The following is a 13,068-nucleotide window of genomic DNA, read 5'->3' on the forward strand; positions in this document are numbered from 1 at the left end:
CACTGAAGAGCGAGAGTCCTGTCATCTATATTCACTTTCCGCACTGAAAGTAAAGTTCTTCTGGGGTGAGAGTCCCCTCCTTAAAGAGAGGGCCAGGGATTAACCCAGAGGCGCCGTCCCCCCCCCCCCTTTCTCTGTGAGAGGCCTGGCCCCAGTAGACTCCAGGGGAGTGCTTAGCGGGGCTCCTGGGGGACCTTTAGGGCCAGCTGGATAACGTTTTCGTTACCAGTCACGCAGTGGCACGTTTAGAGACTGCAGTAATAACAGCTCCCTCTGTGCACATACTTTTAGTTCACAAAGTAAACTGACAAACTCTCACAGTGGTTCCCAGAGCAAAATCAAAAAGCATTTGGAGATAAACAGTGGAGTTACCAACTTTTATTTCGCCACATAAAACTATTAAACTACTGTTTATGATTACTGTTACTTTATAGCAAAATAGACATTTTATCACACACACAAAATAGGAAAGACAATTTCAAAATATAAGACAGGTGTTTTTGAATTGAGGTAGCATTGGTTAATAATGTTTATAAATTCCAGGTATATGAGATTATAATTCTATATCTGTATACTCTATTATTGCATGCTACCACCAAAAGTCTAGTTTCCATCCTTCACCATATATTTCATCCCCTTTACCCATTTCACTCTCCCCCCACTCCCTATCCTTTGATAACCACCAATCTGTTGCCTGTATCTATGAATTTGTTTTTGAAAATACAGTATTTAAATGTTACTGTATAAAAAACCCTTACTATAAGGTCCACTTCTCCCCCTATGAACTTTTAAAATCATTACTATTTCTATATAAACTGGCAAAAACTTTTTCAAAAACAAGTACTGGTTTGGAAATCATTTCTCTATTGTTTTTGATCCTTGTGATCATCCACTTGCACGTGCGGAAACAGATTCAGAGACCATCAGCTGATAAGTGGTCGAATTGGGCTTCAAGTTCAAGTCTGTCTTCTCCAGAACCAGCGGTGTCCCCAGTCCAGGCTGTGTCTGTGTAACCAGGCTGCCTTTGTGGTTCTTCTAGGAAATAGCTGACCAGAAAGCAGGCCTGGTTTGCTTTTCCACGTCTTGTTTAAACTTGGGGCACCAGAGTAAACCCAGTGGAACAAATCTTATCTTTGAACTAAAAGTCACTGAGCTCATAAGAGGGTATTAGCCTTTCAGAGAAGGTCCTCCCTAATTTCAGTTTATTTTACCAGCAAAGCTGTTGTGACAGGTGACTTTAAAGGGAGGAGCATGTATTAGAATTTTAAACTACCCTCATACATCTACTAATGGATTCCTGAAATTCCTTCAGTTTAATCTTATCCAAAGATGTGTTCGAAAAAAAATCATTAAAATTTTGGAAATAAGGTAAGAAGATAGACAATATGTCCTTTCAATTTTATACTGAAGCATTGTTTAACAAGCTCAGTCAAGAATTAATTAGCCAGGGGAATGTAGCATGTTTGACTTTACTTTTTACTGTTACTTAAGTTACATGTTAACTGTAGACCTTGTCTGGAACAGAGGCAAATCATTTCTATCCAGTGGAAATGACAACCCCAAGGTTATGGCTTTATTTGTACAACATTAACCAGTTTCTTCTCTAACTTGACAAAATTATTTCATAACTAGAGGCCTGGTGCACAAAATTCATACACTCCAGAGGGCCCCTCAGCCCGGCCTGCTTCCTCTTATAGTCCTGGAGCCCTCACAGCCATGAGCCGTGACTGAGGGGGAATGCCCTGACCACCAGGGGGCAGCTCCTGCGTTGAGCATCTGCCCCCTGGTGGTCAGTGCACGTCATAGCGACCAGTTGTTCCGCCCTTTGGTCGATTTGCATATTACCCTTTTATTATATAGGATGCCTTTCCTGGTAGACTGTATAAATCCCATTTGAACCAGCCTTATATATCGTTGGTTTGTTCCCTCTTTGATAAGCTAAATAAAATCTATTTAAAGGTGGTCACCACCAATGCTACTTAAGATGTTATCAATCATTTGTCTCAGTGTGCATGAAGAATCTGAGAACAGGTTTTGAGAAGTTGAAAAATGCAATATTTGGGATCTGAGGAAGATGAAGGAGAGGATACATGCAATGAAGGGATCAACCAAAATTCTCAAGACAGTAACACAAGAATACCTTCATTTTTTCATATGGTTCCTTTGTCCTTAGCTTGGCTTGCTAGAAATAGGATGTACAAGGAATAATGTTGGAGAAGAGGTTGGAAAGCTAGTCAGGGTTAGCTTTTTTTTGGTTCTGCATGGTAAAGGATTGGAATTTGATCCTCTGGGAGTCATTAAAAGTTTAAACCCAGGAACTGATATTTTTGAATAATAAAGAAAGAGAATTCAGACAAGAGTGTATTAGAGAGTCTCAGTGAGAGATGACCAGGGTTTGACTCATATGTAAATGTATGTGAATGGAAAATTAAGTATAAAGTCAAAAGGTGATTCAAAGATAAAATGAACAGACTTGGTGATGAGATGTGGGACATGAAGAGAGGAAGGAGTCTGAGATGACAGCTGGGTGGATGGGATGATGGTGCTGATGAGCTAGGTAGAAAGCTGTAATTTTGACCTGTTGCGTTTGAAGATTGTCTCAAAGAAGTTTGAATCTGGAGTTCTGAGATTGGGCTAGCAAGAAAACTTGAGATTTAGCAGTGCATTGGTTATTAACAGAAGTTATGGACATGTGTATGATTATTGAAGAAAAACGTACACTGGACAACCTCTCCAGTACTTGACTGTCTAGAGAACAACAGTAGGGCTCACAGTATGCTACTGCCACGAACAGCCCAAGAAACAGAGAACAGTCCACTGCCCAACACTTTGGCAAAGAATATGCATTCCTCACACCCATTTCACTTTGTAGAAATGGAGGTTCAGGAAGACAAAGCAAATTTCTTAATGTATGTTCCAGGGGTGGAAGCTTAGACTGGAAACACCTCCTAGAGTTAACCCTGCAGTCCCGTCATGTCTTTTCCTCTCCTGACAAGCCCCACAGGAGCCGAGAGAGTATGGGATCATTTGTCTACCCTATTTTGTGCCCTTCCCCAGCCCCACTTCCTGCAGTGACTTCTCTGCTTCATCTGTAGCAGCAACATTATGCCAGACTCTGCAGAAGTAGAGAGTAGGGTATAATGAATTCTCCTGTATCCATCATCCAGCTTCAGCCTTTATCAACATGTAGTCAATCTTGCTTCATTTGTGCCCCATCCCCCACTTTTTCTCCCCTGCCAGATTATTTTATTATTTTTTATATTTTTAAATAAGTCTTGTTCAGATTATTACAGTTGTTCCTCTTTTATTCTCCCCATAGCTCCCCTCCATCCGGTTCCCACCCCACCCCATGCCCTAACCACCCCCCATTGTCCTCGTCCACAGGTGTTTGATTTTTGTCCAGTCTCTTCCCGCATCCCCACATCTCCTTCCCCCCGAAGAATAGTCAGTCCACTCCCTTTCTATGCCCCCGATTCTATTCTATTCACCAGTTTATTTTGTTCATCAGATTTTTTATTCACTTGATTTTTAGATTCACTTGTTAATAGATATGTATTTGTTGTCACTTTGTTGTTCATAATTTTTTATCTTTACCTTTTTCTTCTTCTTCCTCTTCTTAAAGAATACCCTTCAGCATTTCATATAATACTGTTTTGGTGGTGATGAACTCCTTTAGGTTGTTCTTATCTGTGAAGCTCTTTATCTGACCTTCAATTCTAAATGATAGCTTTGTTGGGTAGAGTAATCTTGGTTGTAGGTTCTTGCTATTTGTCACTTTGAATATTTCTTGCCACTCCCTTCTGGCCTGCATACTTTCTATTGAGAAATCAGCTGACAGTCGTATGGGTACTCCCTTGTAGGTAACTAACTGTTTTTCTCGTGCTGCTTTTAAGATTCTCTCTTTGTCTTTTGCCCTTGGCATTTTAATTATGATGTGTCATGGTGTGGTCCTCTTTGGATTCCTTTTGTTTGGGGTTCTCTGCACTTCCTGGACTTGTAAGTCTATTTCTTTCACCAGGTAGGGAAAGTTTTCTGTCATTATTTCTTCAAATAGGTTTTTAATATCTTGCTCTCTCTCTTCTTCTGGCACCCCCATAATTCAGATGTTGGTACGCTTGAAGTTGTCCCAGGGGCTCCTTACACTATCTTCATATTTTTGGATTCTCTCTTTTTTTTTTTTTTTTGCTTTTCCGGTGGGTGTTTTTTGCTTCTTTGTATTTCAAATCTTTGATCTTTGACTTGATTCTTGGGATCCTCTAGTCTGCTGTTGGATCTCTGTATATTATTCTTTATTTCAGTCAGTTCTGATTGGTCCTTTTTCATATCCTTGAGGGCCTCACAAAATTTCTCGGAGGTTTCTAGAAGATTCTTGAGTAACCTTATAACCGTGGTTTTGAACTCTATATCCAGTAGTTTGCTTTCCTCCATTTCTTTCATTTGTGACATGTTTCTTTGTCTCCGAATTTTGGTTGCTTCCCTTTGTTGATAGAGTGGCTTTGTGTGCTAGGTGTCCTATAGGGCCCAGTGGCTCAGCCTCCCCAGTCACCTGAGGTGGATGCTCTTGGTGCACCCCTTTGTGGGCTATGTGCACAGTCTTGTTGTAGTTAAGCCTTGATTACTGTTGGTATCACTGGGAGGAATTGACCTCCAGACCAATTGGCTGTGAGGACCAGTTGTGTCTACAATGGGAGAACTGCTGTGCTGGAAATACCCTTCTGGGGCAAGACTTGCTTCAGTGGGGCTTTGGTGCTCACTGAGTCTGCCCCCTGAGTGTGTCTCTTATGGATCTGAAGAGTTGTAATCTGGACAGTCTCACTCTGACCACTGGGTACACTGGCTCTTGGATCTCCAAGGAAATGCAAAGTCAGCCCCTTCCTGAGGCTACCCAGCAGGAGCTACAGAGAGATCTGCAGATTCCTCCTCTTTGTTTGGGGTTTGGAGGTGCCCAGATGAGGCGCAGCTGTGAAGCACTGCAGGCTGCTGACAGCCTTAGGCCTTCTTTTGGAAGCTCTAGGGTTCTTTGACCCAGCTGCAGTTTGTTAGGTTTTAGATTGCAAAAGGCCAGGCCATCATATGCAAAAGCCTCAACTCACAGCTTGGGTGGGGTTGTAAATTGGGTGGGGCGGGGTCTCAGGGAATCACGGGTTGGTGCAAACAGCAATGGTTGCCCATCGGCCCTGCCCCAGATAGGTCCCTGCCTCTCTGTGTCCCGTGGCCCCGTGCAGGAACAATGAACGCCTCGAGCACCTCAAGCCGCCCTTGTGTTCTGGCCTGATGCTAGACAGTCCAGTTTCTCCCTGTATGAGTCTGGGTCCCCAGGGTCTCACCTGGAACTGGAGTTCAGAGCAATCAGGAGTTTGTATCTCCCTCCCGAGTGAAAAAGACCACAGCGTACCCAGTGGCCAGCCCGTTTTGCGTGCCTCCGTACCTCCACCCTTCTGCATCTCTGCACCTCCTCCCAGTCTAGATGTGCTTTTCTCTTTCCCTCTAGTTGTCAGACTTCCACCCAGCCAGCCTTCTTGTGGTTCTGGATGATATCTGTTTTGTCTTTTAGTTGTAGTTTGGATGTGGTTGTGCGAGGCAGCAAGTTCAGGTGTTTACTTATGCCACCATCTTGGTTCCTCCCCTGCCAGATTATTTTAAAGTAAATCTCAATAATCACATCATTGCTTCACTCAGTACTGCCATATGTATCTCTAAAAGATAAGGTTTCTTTTAAAAATGCAACTTAGGGAAGTTTTTAAGTTGTTCTAGATTAGAATGTAAGAACACAATATCCATTCAACCTTGCTATTTTTTGGTTCTGCTCCTTCTTTGGGTCTTGCTCTACCCATTTAGTCCTTACAGTAATGCCATATATAAGGTAGCATTATCTTTCTTTTTTAATATATTTTTATTGATTTCAGAGAGGAAGGGAGAGGGAGAGAGAGAGAGATAGAAACATCAATGATGAGAGAAAATCCCCCATTGGCTGCCTCCAGAATGCCCTCTACTGGCGATCGAGCCTGCTACCTGGGTATAAGCCCTGACTGGGAATGGAACCAGTGACCTCCACAGATAGTGTGAAAGGAAGACTCAGAGGCAGCATTTTGAACAGGACAATTGCTTACTGTCTAAGGAGGTTCTGTAGGGAACCAAACCTTTAGAAAGATTTGCCTGCAACATGGAAAATACAATGGTGATTTAAAGGAAAAAACACACAGAATCACCAAGGTTGCTGAGTTCTCAGTCAGCCCATTCAGAGAGGAAGAACAGCAGTGATTATCACGTCTGCAGGGGCCCCATCACGCCTCTCCACTCCCAGCACCTCCCAGGCTGTTCAGTGGGGAGTCCTTAAGTTACAAGAAAGGCTCCAGCTATCATTTATTTGGGGACTAGAATTAGATGGGGCAAACCTTTACCCCCGTTTAATTATTTACTTTGGTTGTTGATGCTTATTTATCTCAGGGTGCAAAGATTCTTTTTCCCCAGCTGACAGTACAAAGTGTCTGTATTAGTTTCTAGTGTTGCCAAAAACAAACAAATAAACAAACAAAAATAAAACCATGAACTCAGCAGCTTAAACAACACAAATTTAATATTTTAACTTCCTATAGGTAAGTTCACCCTCAGGCCACCAAAGTTCACATCTGTCCCACGTGCAAAATACATTCACCTCATCCCAAGGTCCCCAGTGATGTTATAGCATCAACTCAGAGTCCAAAATCGCATCAGCTCAAAAGTCCCAAATCCATCGTCTGTGTCAGGCATGGACCAAGTTCTGGGAAGGACCCATTCTGGGGGTATAGTGTCTTTCCATCTGTGGGCCTGTGAATGAAAGGAACAAAATATAATGGTAGAACAAGCATAGGATAACAATATAGGTATTCCAGAGCAAACAGGAAGAAAATTGAAAGCAAAAAAAAAAAAAAAAAAGAGGCATTGATCTCAAGTGATTTCTAAATATAGCTGAGCAAATTCCGCTGGGTTTCGTGGTCTTGGAATAATCCCTTTTGACCTGTGCCTCTGTCCCCTGGGCAGTGTTCTGCTGGCATGGCATTCTCAAGAACCTTGTGTGTCTCTCATTTGTGTCATGGGGATTTACTTCATTAGACAAGAGTCTCATTCACAGACCTTCCAGAGATAATCCCATCCCTATTTTTGGCTTTTGTTGACATGGCTGAGAGAACAGACCTTAAGCTCTCTGGTGTGATTGAGGGCATTTGTGAGGCACGTGCTTCATCTAAGAGCCTTTTCCATTGACTTTATTCTCCGACCTTTTGATCTTTCAGGTGGCACACCTTCAGCTCTTTTTGTAGCTCATACATTCCTGACAGTGGATCTTTTCATTTTAGCATCTTTTGAAATCCAGATGATCTGAGAGTCTTCAAAACTATCAAATCCTGGTTATTCTTTTTTTGTTTGTTTCTTTAATGGTTCTTTCCTCAATTTATCTCTTTCCTCTCACATTTTACTCCCCAACCTGTAGTTGCAAGGAAGCCTGAGAAATTAAGTATTTAGCTTTTCCTGGTAGAGGTGGGCAAAGAAATAGAGGATTGGAAATGAAGTTTGGATTAACCAACTCACAGTGCTGGGGTTTAAACCTGTCCAGGGCCTGCCTTTGCCTTTTGCTCTTGCCAGTCCACAATTAGAATTGGAGTCCAGCTCCTGAGTCAGACACCTCCTGATGACTGTGCTCTGACCCCCTGTCCGACACCCACTCACGCCTTCTTGTATGCCATCCCTGAGCCCCCGAACCACTTGCAGGGCCATCTGCAGCACTGGCTGCCTGGGGCTGACCCTGGAAGTGTCTGACCCCTTTCAGAGGCCTACAGACTCCACCCGTCCCATTGCTATGCAGGGGAAAGCTGCGGTTCTGACAGCACCTGTTTTTACATGGGTCATTTGTCAGCTTCGTGTGTGTGTGTGTGTGTGTGTGTGTGTGTGTGTGTGTGTGTTTGTGAAAAAGAGGAAAATGGACCACACTGATCAAGGCCATGTTTCTCCTATGCTAGCTTTACTACACTTAATCTTAGCCCAAAGGCTGAGAAGCGATATCTTATGCTAGCTTTGGAGTCTACCTAGGTAGAAGCTCTTCCGAAAATATTACTATGGCAGAGATGTTGTTGTCTACCACAATATCCATTGTCCGCTCCTTCCCCAGAAGCAGACTATGATTTTGTGTGCAGCAGCCATGCACTCAGACAAAAGACTTCATTCTCAGGTGAAGCGTTCATTTTCTCTTACAGCCAGGTGCAGCCCTGTGACTAAGTTCTGGCTAATGCGATGTACTGGAAACATTCTATTGCGCTTCCAGGATGTCTCGTTAAAGAGAGTAGGCATGTCCTTGTTTGTCCTTTCATCCACTTTGTTGCCTGGAATGCAGATTGAGTGGCTGGAGTTCCATCCGCCACTATGGACTGTGAGGAGAAGAGATATATGTTCAGGATGGCCCAGAGTTGATGCTATGCCTGGACTTTCCACTTCCAGGAAAGTAAATATTTTGTTTAAGCCACTGTTCTTTTGATTTTTATGTTATTTGCAACTGAAGGTCACCCTAAGTAACTCATCTATTTTTTTTATTTTTTAAATATATTTTTATTGATTTCAGAGAGGATGGGAGAGGGAGAGAGAGAGAGAGAGAGAGAGAGAGAGAGAGAGAGAGAAACATCAGTTATGAGAGAGAATCATTGATTGGCTGCTTCCTTCATGCCCCACACTGGGGATCGAGCCCACAACCCAGGCATATGCCCTAACCAGGAACCCTGGTTCGTAGGTCAACGCTCAACCACTAAGTCATGCCGGCCGGGCTATTATTTATCTTCACGAAGTCTAACTCTTTACACAGTGCTTCCAGGGACATTGTCTGATTTTTAACAGCTAGGAAAATATTGGTTTTCCTATGCTGTTTCTAGCTGGTCCTGGTTCCAGGAGAGCCAGTCAGGGCCAACAGCAACCATCACAGAGCTGTTTACCTACCAAGGTTGAAGAGTGGTAAAACTGTAAATGTTTTGATTAGGAGGCAAAAGGAAGATGTTGCTTTAATGGCAAATCTGGGGTGAACGGACCTGCTCCATTTTTGTGATACTAGGCCCTGACTCTCAGACTCAACCCTTCCATACCTCTCACATCCCCACCCTTAAAATGGTATTTTGATCTCTGGTACGTGCTTTATATAAATACTAGAGGCCCGGTGCACAAAATTCATGCACTGGAGGGGGGGGTCCCTCAGCCCGGCCTGCGCCCTCTCGCAGTTCAGGAGCCCTTGGGGGATGTCTGACTAATGGCTTAGGCCCACTCCTTGGGAGAGCAGGCCTAAGCTGGCAGTTGGACATCCTTAGTGCTGCAGGGGAGGCAGGATCCTGCCACCTCCACTGTGCTCACCAGCCATGAGCCCGGCTTCTGGCTGAGCAGCGCTCCCCCTGTGGGAGCACACTGACCACCAGGGGGCAGCTTCTGCATTGAGTGTCTGCCCCCTGGTGGTCAGTGAGCATCATAGTGACCAGTTGTTCCGCCATCGGGCTGAAACTGGGTCTCTGACAACTCCTAACGGGTCCCGGATTATGAGAGAGTGCAGGTCAGGCCAAGGGACCCTAGTGGTGCATGATCGGGGCCGGGGAAGGACCTTGGGAGGGCTCTAGGGCATGACCGGCCTGTCTCGCTCAGTCCCAATCAGCCAGACCCCAGCAGCAAGCTAACCTCATGGTCGGAGCATCTGCCCCCTGGTGGTCAGTGCATGTCATAGCAAGCAGTTGAGTGGCCTTAGCATATAATTAGCATATTACACTTTGATTGGTTGAATGGCCAACCAGATGACTGAACACTTAGCATATTAGGCTTTTATTATATAGGGTTGTATTGTGGCTTCCCCCTGAAATAGAGCTTCCACAGTGTTTTCATTCCTCACTGATGGGCTGTTGGACTCGTCCTCAGTGAAATTCTTTAGGAGTAGGTCTTGCCCAGTTACAGTTCTTCAGGAGTGGTCTGCTCTGTGATAGAGATGGACTTGGTGTCTGGAGTAGGAGTCCTTGTGCTTTAACACTCTGATCCTATCTGCTCCACTTGGTTCCAAAGTAGCAATTGGCCTATATTTCCTCAGAGTTATTTCTGTCTTGTTCTGTTTCCACCTCCTTACACTCCCTAGCACACCCTTTCCTTCACCCCAAATCCCACCTTGGGCAACCTTCCAAAGCTGGGCAGGCAATTTTGCCCAGGTCCTCTTCCCCCTCACTCCTCTGAGAAATCCTGGCGGGACCTGGCTAATTCTATGGTGGCCCAACCTGACCCAACTCTTCCATGAACCTGCCTGTGCCACCCAAGAAGCTCAGCCATGGCAAGCTGTCCCTTAAAAAGCTGGCATTTTGACTCATAGCAGGTGCCCTTGGCGTGGGGATGTCTCAAAGCAAAGGAGGCATACCGCAGTGGTCTGAGCAGAACCTTGTGTTCTGGGGCAGAGATGTGGGGTTATGGTACTCTGATGGTTTACTGACACTAATGGCTTTTCTTCTCTATTCATGTTTTTACTCCGGGCAATCCCGGGAAGTATTTAGGGTGAATGTTATAGATATGATCTCCAAGGATTCGGAGAGGGAGCAAGCACTAACATTTAGTGGGTGCTGAGCATGAGGTAGGTTCTTGCTTGGCTGGCTGGTATCACGATGAACAGGGACATGCAGTTGGAGCGAATCAGCACTTGGTTCTACCCTAGGTCCACCTCTAACTGACTGTGGGGCTTAGATGAGCCAGTAAACCAGGGTGGCTTACTGTACACTCGGAGCCTAGGGTTCTGCAACGTGGAGATGACAGGCCTGGGATGTAGGCTTGGGCTCCCTGGTGTCCATGAGGCAGCCCAGTGCAGTGGCTACAGCACAGGCCTCGCAGCCAGGCAGAGCTGCTGGAGGGCCCCTGCATCATCGTTCAACCAGCAGGGACCTTGGTCCAGTCACTGAACTTGCTCTGAGACTCGTTTCCACATATGTAAGGCGGCGATGAAAGTAGTCCCAGCCTCCAAAAGTTATTATAATGATTAAATGAGAATGCAGGTGTTAAAGGGAAAAAAACCCACAAGCCCCAAATGGCGTCACTCGAGTTAAAAGCCCATGATACCAAACCTAGATTTAAGACCTGATCTAATTGCAGTTTCAACCTCTCCCAGAAACAATCTTAATCAACCAGTAGGGAATTTTCTGATCCAGGACCAGTAAGGTAATATGTCACATAGGCCCTCTCCATTCCCCATAGAAAGAAGAGGCTCCCTATATAATAAAGCCCTTCCCCTTCTCTTTCCTCCAAGGAAAAAGTGCCCCCCCGCAAAGTAATCCTTCCTTTTCTTTCTGGCTAATAGCTCTCTTGCCCCCAACCCAGCTTCCTATAAAGACCTTCCATTTTGTACAACCCCTTGGAGCACCTTCCAATTGCTAGTTAGGATGCTTCCTGAATTGTTTAATAAAATCAACTAGGTATTCAGATTTACTTGGTTAAATTTTGTGGTTTTCTTTAAATATGTTTTTATAAATTGATATTTAGAGAGAGAGGAAGGGAGAGGCATAGAGAGATAGAAATACTGGGGATCTAGCCCGCAACCTCGGTATGTGCCATGACGGGGAATTGAACTGGCGACCTCTTGGTTCCTGGGTCTACACTGAACTGCTGAGCCACACCAGCTGGGCAAGTACTGTGTGTTTTGTTTGTTTGTTTTTTTGTTGTTTTAACACAGGTAAACTGCCTTGTGTTCCATAAATAGTAGCTCTTCTTAATATTATTTTCATCATTATTATTTGAAAAGGATATCCTAATGTCCTGGGAAAAAGGGAACTGTCTGCTTTGCCTACGCACCTACCTGGAATGGAAATCCACTCAACTAATGAGCCTTTTCTTGGGCTGTTGGGGCAGCTTCTCAGCCCTGCCTTTGTGCTGAGAGCAGCCCAGCTGGGCTGGCATGGTCTCTCAGGCGGTTCCCCCACCCCCAGTTGCCGGTCTGGTTTCTTTCACCCTCACAAAAGGCCTGGCAGAGCTGCCTAGCAGAGTCAATATCTCCAGGGTCCCGTGGGACAGAAGCAGCCCACGGTGGCCATGGCTGCTTGTCCAGTCCCACCTGGTTCCCCTCCCCTCCAACTCTCTCCTAGGACTCACTCCTCCCGAGCCATGTGGCTGGTCTGAGCCCCTGGAGTCTGACTGGTGAGGTGCACACCTGGGCACCTGGCTCTCCTCCAGTCTGAAAGGCCTCAGCAAGGGCCCACACAGCCAGGTGGGCTGCTATTGTTCCAGCCCACACCATTGTGGGAAAGCTGTTTCTTTGGACAGCGTTGGCTTTCTTGGCTTCCAATTTGTGCTAGTTTTTCTTTCCATTGCCTAGAATGGAGTAGAGTGTAGGGGGAAGAGTACCAGCTTCAGGGGCAGGTGGCCTAGCAGGTATTTCCGGGCCAGGCACTGTATGAAGCATGGTGCCAAGTGCTTTGCAGAAATTAGAATTATCTCAGGAGCCCTCATAACATTACCCTTAGAGGCCCCTCCTAACACATGAGGGCACGCAGGCGCAGAGTGGTAAAGTAACTTTCTCAAGCAACATAGCAAAAGGGGGCTGGGATAGCAAGGAGGGAGTCCGCGGGAGGGGAGGAGAGAAGGGGATAAGGAGAGAGGGAGATTGCTTCACAATCTTGCCCAGAGCCTGACTTAAAACGGATTTAGCCACACCCTCCCCAGGGAGGAGGTCAGCAAGGACTGAATGGAAGGTTTAGGAAGATGCAAGGGGGCCTTCCCAAGGAAAAACACATCCTAACAGATGTGCAGAGGCATTATTTCTGTGGGGGAGCAGGAAGCCAGTGAGCATGCCTTTTTGGGTGGTCACAGCAACCATTTAATTCAGAACCTGTGTTTGGATCCCAAAGGACCTCAGGCCACTGAAGTCATGCACACCTGAGCCGAACGCAGCCTTATGAGCAATAAGACCATGAAGGCAGCGTCCCTGATTCATGTGGTTGCCAGTGAGATTTAGTTTTTAATTTTTGAATGAATGAATGAACAGTTTCACACGCAAGAGCCTTGGCCCACCAGCAAATGTCACCTTCAGCAGAGGTCTTCTTGTTGCTT

This window comes from Myotis lucifugus, unplaced genomic scaffold, assembly GCF_000147115.1.
Source record: "Myotis lucifugus unplaced genomic scaffold, Myoluc2.0 scaffold_23, whole genome shotgun sequence".
NCBI lineage: Eukaryota > Metazoa > Chordata > Mammalia > Chiroptera > Vespertilionidae > Myotis > Myotis lucifugus.